The sequence below is a fragment of the Corvus moneduloides genome, chromosome 25 (assembly GCF_009650955.1).
Source record: "Corvus moneduloides isolate bCorMon1 chromosome 25, bCorMon1.pri, whole genome shotgun sequence".
NCBI classification, from domain to species: Eukaryota; Metazoa; Chordata; class Aves; order Passeriformes; family Corvidae; genus Corvus; species Corvus moneduloides.
The window spans coordinates 5100720-5109580 of record NC_045500.1 but is presented as its reverse complement, the minus strand read 5'-3'; positions in this window follow the sequence as shown (position 1 = coordinate 5109580).

The following is an 8861-nucleotide window of genomic DNA, read 5'->3' as shown; positions in this document are numbered from 1 at the left end:
CATTGGCTTAAATATTCAAAAGTCCCCAATCTGATCCTCAAAGACTGCCCTGAGATTAGCAGGATTAAATAAACCTCAGTGTTTTCATATTTGTAGTCTATTAAATCTCAAGCACACTCAGGCTTGTGTTTGCAAGTCCTTCCCTGCAGCTGAAGTCCCTGGATTGGCCTTTTTAAAATTAATTAGAGAAATACTCTTACCCACTTGATTGCAGGTGCTGCTTCTTGAAGATAAACGTTAAATGCCAAAAGTTTGAAGAGAAACCAGAACAGTTGGAAGTGGGGGGGGGGGGGGGAGGAGGAAAAAGATAAAAAATCTTGGCACCTCAGACCTGGCAATGAAGAAACAGAGATATTTCAGTTTTTCACCCCCTTCTCTCAGAGAGTTGTTAATTTGCTCCTGAGGGATTGAGCAAATCCTACTTTTCCTGTAGGACAAGTGGTGGATTTCAGGGTGAGTCAGGAGCATGAGGCTGCTCCTGCCTGGAGCCACATCCAAAGGGTCAGAAAAAAGGAATGGTCCCCATAAAACAGGGCCCAGGCAGAAAAATGCAGTGGTCCCCATAAAACACGTTGTGTCCTGCCTTGCTGAGCCCTGTCAGGCTGAGTTAATTACCTGCAGGATTCTCTTCTGGTAATAGGATGAATGTTTGTGCAAAAGCTCCAAAATGGGATTATTTTGAGTGGCCCTGGGCGCTGTGTCAGTGTTATTGGAGGTTTAATTCACTGTTCTCCCTCAGAAAATACAGGGAACAGCCAAAGTCTCCCCTTATTTGGGAGCTGGTGCTGGAGAGGAATTGCAGGTAGGAGGATGGTAGAGATTTGAAACTAGGTTTAATTAATGAATTAACTTCTTCAGCAGATTTCTAGGGTCCAGCCATGCTTGGCTCTGTCTTTTCCCAAATCTTGTTTTCCTGGAAAGCTTTCTTTGAAGTTTTCTCCCAAAGTAGTCAAGGCAGGACATAAATCAGGAATCTCTGCTGGTTACAGAGGATGGGGCCAGGACTTTGAAGCTTTTGGAGCTAATTCTGATTTGCTCATTGCCTACCGAGGAGGAGCTTTGTGCCAGGGTTTGAGAGGTGGCTGTGGTGGCATCTGGCTCAAATCTCTGCGTGACTGCAGTCAAATCACTTAAACCACAGCCAGTCATCCCTGAAGCATTCTGTTCACACTCGGGACCAGGGCAGGCTTTCATCCTGTCTCACATTTAACGATGCCCAGCCTTAATGGAAATGCAAAACAGGATTTGGTGCCTTCATCTTTCAGCCTCTCGGTCCCTGTAAGCGCGCAGGGGAAAGCGGCAGCGCTGACTCGTCAAGCTCCTCAAGGGCTGCAAGATGGAATTTGTTGTCAGCAGGGTTAAAATGCACGAAAAAGAACTGACTGTGATTGAGGTCTCTGTGGAAAGGAATGGTCTGTGTCACAGGAGCAAAGGGATTTTGAAAATTTAGGTGTTTTATTGTATGTGGCTATGTGAGAAAAGAATTTCAGCGGCACCATTTTCTAATGTCTTGTAAGGGACTGGTTTTCACAACGAGCAGGATTTTTGCCCCAGATTTTCTGGGAATTGTTAAACTCTGTGATAAACATTCAGAAAGATGCACATATTTAGTGATATTCCAAAACCCATTTCCACCAAGAGTGGGAACAGCAGCGACCCTTCAACCCTGAACCCCGACCTGGATGCTCTGTGAATTTGGGTTTGGTTGGCTTTATTTTGTTTCTTTGAGTTGGGTTTGCCTTTTTTTCCTTTTTTTTTCATACCGAAAATCAAAAAGCTCATTCATTTTCTGAGTATTCAGTGGTTTAATGGCAGGATGGGATTTATTGCTGTGCTTTGGCTCTTCCTGCCTCACTGCAAGGGCTGAAACGTTCCATTTGCTGCGGCTGCTGAGAAAATCCATCAAGTGTTGACAAAGCTTGGAAGGGAAACTGAAAACAACATTTTTCCTTATATGAAAATATTCAGCACCTCAGCTCATTTGTGTATTCGCTCCTGATGTTTCATTTATAAGTTACAAAGCCAGAGGAAACATCAGAATAAATGAGTCACAATATTTTTACGATATCGAGAGGTTTAGCTGGGAAAGTCCACGTTTACCTCGCTTGCAGCAACTGATGGTTGAAACAGCACAATCTGATTTGTTTTGGTTTTGGTTTTTTTTCTCCGATGTTATCAGAACAGAAAACTCCATGCAAATTTTGGAGAGCCTTCAGCAGAACGCAGGTATCTGTGCCCTGACCTCGTGCCTTCCAAAGGTTGCAGATAAATTAATTACTGCTGAAAACACACTGAGTTTCTTTTGCTGCCTGTCAGGATTTGGGGAATTTCCCCTTTTCCATGGCAGGATGTGAGGAAAGGCTGCTCTGCTCCATCCTCTCTGCAGGTGAGCACGAGGTGCTGGCTTGCCCAGGAGTGGAGAGGATGCCAGGCATGGCAAATTGGTGCTCAACAGCCAAGTGTTTCCTATGCTTGGCAAATTCTTCCCGAAAACCTGAATTCTTCCTGAATTTATTCACCTGGCCACAGCCTGCCTGCATTTGTGAGGCACTCAAACTCACTGCCTGCAGCTGGGAGGGAAGAAATGATTTTAATGTTGTTGAATGTGTGATCCAAACCACGGGGGGCTCTGTCCCCACAGGAAAATTCTGCCCTTCTGTAAAGAGAAAAACAACTTAAAATCCTTTCTATGGCCTTGTCTAACAGGAAAAGAAAAAGACCCAAAAAACAACCACAAATATGTCTTAATATTTGGGTTTGGGTCTCCCAAAATGTGACAATTGCAGCTACAACCAGTGCTGGTGTGAAAGTGGACAGGTCACAGCATCATCCAAAGAGAATCTGGATTCCAGTGGATGTCTGGGATTTTACTTGGATGTTGATACTTTTCAGTGACATAAAGGCATGGAATTACAAGGAAAACCCCCTGATTTTTAATGCCTACAGAAGTTATTTCCACTTTTGACCAGGTGCTTTGTCATTTTTCATTTTCTGGTATCCCTGTAAATCTGACACGTTATAGATTATGGAAAGACTGATTTAGGGACATCCTGCAATTTGTGGTTTTTTGCTAAAAAGGATGTTTTCTAGTGGGGAAAAAAATGAAATCATTTAGACCAGCTTTCTTGCAATCTTTTTTATTGGCTTTTTACTTATTCAGCATTTTGTGTGAGGGGAAACCCCCAAATTCTCCCTGCAGATGTTGAGTATTCCAACAAAAAATCCACCTGACAGTGAAAATGAGCATTTAAACTGAGATAGCCACAACTGTGGTTTCTATACCTCGCACAAGGGGTGTAATAATTGAATTTAATCAGATTTTTTTGAGATTTGGGTCATGCAGGGTTACAGGACTGGCACTGCAGGAGAGAGCAGGAGCTGAATGAATTCTGGCAGGCCCAGCTCATGTTGCAGGTGAGGATTCCTGAGGCCAGACTTCCCGGCAGGGTAAACTTCCCTCATTAGTCTTTCCCTGGCTCAAAGCACCTTCAGAGGTGAAATTGTGTGGAAAATAAACAACTGCAGAGTGAGCAGAGCTGTTGACAGGTGAACAAAGGGGAGAATTAAATGGAAAATTAAATGCCTTCATTGGTTCTTGCACCAGAATCGTCAAGTTCGGTTCTGGCTGGTTTCTGTACCTCGATTAAACACAATTAAAAGTCACCCAGTGAGAGCTCCAGACACTGAGAGTGGGGAGTTTTCACAGCTGAGCGCTCCAAAAGGAAAGCCCTTTTTCTTTTTTTCCCCTTTTATTTTTATCATTTTTGTGCATCTGGAGTGCAAGAAAATGCCCTTATCTCTCTCTGCACTGCAGGAGAGGAGGGAGATTATCCAAAAATATGTAGAAAAGATGGTTAAGGAGCAATCAGTGTTTAAAATGGGAATGTCTGGCTTGAACATTCTTCTCAGAGACATTCTTTGCTGCTGATGTTACTGCTGTGATGGTGAAACTTTTAAGCATCTGCTGGGTTTTTTTTTTTAACATCCCTTTTTTTCCCCCTCTTTTTTTAAATTGGGGTTAAACAAAAAGTTTATAGGCAGAACTGGCTAGCAGAAGATTCATGTCCGCAAACAGACTTTCTGTTTTATTTCTGTGCCTTATAGAATGTGTCCTAAATCTTCCTGGGGGTCCAGCAGCTCTGCTGAGTGCCCTGAAAGAAAATCAGAGCAGAACTCTCTGTTTGCCCCAGGATGCTGCTCTTACATCACATTCCTCCCCCCCCCCCCCCCCCCCCCCCCCGTTGCTGCACTTTCCTTTCTTAAAATTATGATTTGCTGGGTGGAATGAGGGGAAACGAGGTTGTCTCTGATTTATTTTGTTGAGCATTTCCCCTGATTTCACGGCTTGATCCGCAGCAGCCGGGAGGGGACCAGCAGGTGGCAGCTTCAGCCAACGAATGCGCACCTGGCCGAATAATTCATGTATAAATACCGGCTGCAGGAGCGGGAAGCTTTGGGGTTTAACTAAATTATGGCTTTTGCTTGTGCTTTGTTGTTCGTTTGGGCGGCTTCACGCTGGAGTCTGGGGACAGTGACAGCTGTCGGTGGGAAGGAGGTGGCTCTTGCTGGTGAATCCGTGCTGGTTTGTGGGTTCGGCGGGCAGGGATTGTTTGTCTCCCACAGTCGAGTCGGATCATTGAAATGCTGATAAACACCTCTGCATCCAAGGCTGGCCTGGCTCTGAGAGCCTTGCTGAGCGTGGCTGCTGAGATCTCCCCGCTGGCTCACAGGAGCTGCAGATCCCATTTCACCGACTCCCGAAAGGGAGCTGCAGCTTTCTCCTCGGAGTGGGAGCTGTTCGGAACACAAAAATGCCACTTTGCTTCATGCCATGAAGCTCCTCTCCCTCTAACTTAGCCAGGACAGAAAAATAGGTGACTGAACTCGCTGATGTGGATTCCTTTTGATGCCAAGAATTTGCTGTTTCGATCAAGTGCTGCCACAGTAGCAGCAAAAATGGAAGGGTACACACATGGAGTGAGTAAAGTATAAAACTTTTCCTATTTCCCCTCTCCCCCAACTTCCTAATGGAGCCTTTTCGCCCAGACCAAGCAGGGAATTAATGTGACCGCTGAGATGAGCTGAGCTCCGGGGGTGCTCCTGCAGGCAGAGCTGTCCAACCCCTCACGCTCCTCGTGTCCTGGGAAAAGTAAACGTCCCGAGCTTTCCGAAGCAGCTGCACCCTCAGGGGGCTTTCCCAGAGCTTTGGAGGAGACCACAGAAAAGTAAATGAAGCGATGGGAGCTGTTGTGTACACTCAGAGCTCACCATTGTTCTCTGCAGCTCTCTGCCCACTGCTCTGCAGGGATTCAGGGCAAGGCAGGCAGCAGATGCTGCCAGAGCTGCTGAGCCCCGTTCCTCCCCGAAGCTCTGGGGGCAAACGTGCCCAGAAAGTGCTCTCAACACGTTTGTTTTCCAGAAAAGTACCAGACAAAGGGGACTTGACTTTCCTTGTGACTCAGCTTGGATTTGAACTTTTGCCTTGGTAGCAGAGCCAGGGCTCATGTGCTGGGTGAATCGGGTGGAAGCAGCCTGATTATCTGACCTGATAGTGGAATATCAGGCACCTTTGGCTCGAAGAAATGCTGGGGGTTAGGTTTTGGCAGGCCTGGGCCAATATCTGAATGTGAAAGGAGGTGTTGGAGCCCCTGGGTTGCTCTGCTGAGTTGGGCACAGGGCTGGGCTGAATTTGGCTTTTCTAGGACGGTTTGAGATGATTCTTCCACTGCGTGAACTGAGCACACAGAGTGGGAGCTCTGAAATGCTTTTCTAGGGCTTGCCTTAGTGTGCATCCAGTCAAAAGTGCTGTTCTCAGAACCTAAACTCGTGTCAACAGTAACAGGAATTTGGAATGAAAACCTCTTCTGTGAATGGTGAATGTAGGGCGTGAGAAGCATCCCCGAACCCGTGTTACACCCCCTCCTTGCTCTTCAGCTCTGCTGCTGTGAGGAGAAAGGCCACTAAAAACTCCTTGAAAACCTGCTGTGCTTTGGCAGACTCGGCAGAGAGGGAGCAAAGTTTTTTTTTGGCAACATTCCCTGGGTTCTGTGCAGGACAGGCAAAGTCTGAGACTCTAGAGGGAACATGGAACTTTCTGCTGCGTTTATTTCCCAAGGGGTGTCACCCCAGGCTTCCCTGAGGTGTCACCCTGGCAGCTCCCAGAGCCAGCCGTGCCATTTCCGTGCGTGGCACTCAGTGATACCCTTAATCCTGTTTTCTCTCCGTGAATCATTTGCGACCTGCGTTGGATTTCTGTCAGCGCCGCGTTTGTTTTGGGGGTGGCTCTGGGTGTAATTTCCCAACAGATCGTTTTGGATGGGTGGTTTGCACTGTGTTTGTTGGTGAGCACAGGCTCTGGAAGCCAGAAAAGCACCAGGGTGATGCTCCCGTAGGTGGGGAAGTTACAGAGATGCTGCCCCTTCTCCTCTCAGCCCAGGTGCTTTAGGAGCCTCTCAGGGAATCACAGAATTCATTGAGACAAGGCCCTGAGGCCGTGCTGGGCATGGTCTGTGTGAGCAGCAGGAAGGTGGAGGCAAGGGCAGGGGAGAGCTGAGAGGAGGGGGGAGATCACTACAAACAGTATCCATCGATATTTATGTATTCTTAAATATTTAACAAGTGCTGCAGTGGTTCTGTGTCGGTCTGGGTTTTTTTGGAGGGGGTGAACCAGTTGCATCTTGGAGCTCAGGGACAGACCAGGTGATCTCCTTAGGAAAAAAATCCTGGAAAGGGCTCTTCTAGTACTTGGTGTGTGTTAAAAAACCCACAAGGGCTTGCTGATGGGAAATTCTCACCTCTCTAAGTGCAGGCAAATATCGTTGAGTTGGATTTTTTTTATTTCCTCTTTACTCTAGAACTTTTTACTCCAGAACTCAGAACTTTTTTGAGGATGTTGAGAAATCTCTTTGCTCAAGCAGAGTTTCGAAGGGTTTCCCACTTTCCTTTGTGCCTGATACAAGGGATAATTTATTGTGGGAAAAGATCCATGTAATGGATTTGGAATGTGCCAGGATCAGGTCCTGGCTGTCTGAGAGGGCTCTGCTGGTTTGTGCTGCCCAAGGGCTTCGTCTCCAATGCTGAGCACACACGAGGGCTGCATCATTTGTTCCTTATCAAAGCTGAGGAATGAATCAGAACTCGTTGCAGAGGGTGCAGTGGGAGGTGTGAGGCTCACATCAATATTAAAAAACGAAAGAAGAAGAAGAAAAAAACCCAACAAAGCTGAGTTTATTGCACCCTGCTCGTTTCAGCGTTAATTATGGTACTGAATAAAAGGGTGACGCACTCCTTGGGAAGCACAGGATTAAGCAGGGCCTTGTACACAAGGCTGGCCCCAAAATTTGGCCTCTGCTCCTGTCCCAGTTACAGATTTCTGATGTGACTTTGAGCAAAGCAATTTTGCTGTCTAATCATCTCATCAGTTCCAGAATGAGGAGCCTCGTTCAGTGCTGCCCTGTGTCCTACCAAAAGAGCTGAGGGTGGGTGGGATTTGGGTGGCCCAGAGCTCAGGTTGTGCTCAGGGAATTCACCAGGGCGCAGCGTGAGGTTCCTAAATCAGGGGATGGGATTTACATCAACTGCCTGGAACAGATCCAGGCTCTCTGAGCTGTGGTTCTGGAGGGTTTCCTGCTGTATTTCCACATTCAATGTCAAGCTACAAAGTAAAGACACAGGTTGTAGAATCTGTGATCTCAAATAGCAAACCTTTCCCAGTCCTATGTCTGATTTCTCTGCCTTAAATGAGACTCAGCTTTTCATTTCCTCCATCCTCTCCTTAGAAAAGGAGTATGAGAACCTTTTCTAAGCGTGGTTGTCCCCTACATTCATCCAAAGATCCACTTATTAATTGAGGTTTTGTGTTCTCAAAGGTAAATGTTTGTGCTTGCAGACCACAAAGCTTTCTGAAATATCAAACTACTCCTCACATATTCCTACCTCTCGTGCTGCATGGCAGCATTGAAGTGCTAATATTGACTTGTTTAAAAACCAACAAAAATAAACCCCCCACACCCCACAACAACAACAAACACTCAGCACTTCTGTCAACAGCATTAATCTGCTTTGGGGAGAAAATTACTGATTCCCTGGAGCTGGGCTGGTAAGAAAACATCAAAGAGACGAGGGAGTGAATTAAAGCTCAGCTTCAGATTGATATAAAATCATTGGGATATTTCTATTTATCACTGAAAATTCTTGCAGGGCCAGACCAGACAGAGCAGGGACAGCCCTTGGTTTTAGTTCCCCTTAAGAGCAGCATCAGGCTTAGAGCATAAACACGTTTTTTGCAGAGAGCTTAGCTGCAAGATCACCAAAAATCTGCTTTCTCTCCATCACTTTACCCCGCTCATCTGCACTGCTGTGCTGGGGAGAAGCAGTGGCAGGAGGGATGGGGCATGGAGGAAGGGTTTGCCGTGAAAAAGAGGGAAGGATGGAAGGTCTGCAACAGCTTTGAGGCTCCAGATTTATTTATAGACTTAAAGTTCATAGTTTATAATCATTCATGTTCACATTTATAAACCTGAACCGTGAATTACAGAGTTTTCAGGGGAAGAGGCAAATATGATGCTTTTGATCTTTCTATCCACTTTTGTCTCTTCCTTTGGACCTCATAAACAAATGGTCCTTAACTAAATTGTGTTTATAAAATGCATGAAATGAGGAAAAACTCCTATTTTTATTTTGCTAGGTGTGGGGTCATGTGGCCCTTCCTATCTTAATGTACAATTGAAGTTACTTTTTGGAGAGCGATTCTTTGTTAGCCCATCAAAAGTTAATCTAGAAACCACGTGTAAAATATGGAAATGGATGATTAGCAGCCACCAAAACACTTTTATCTGAGGAAAACTTGCCCCTTTTCTGCA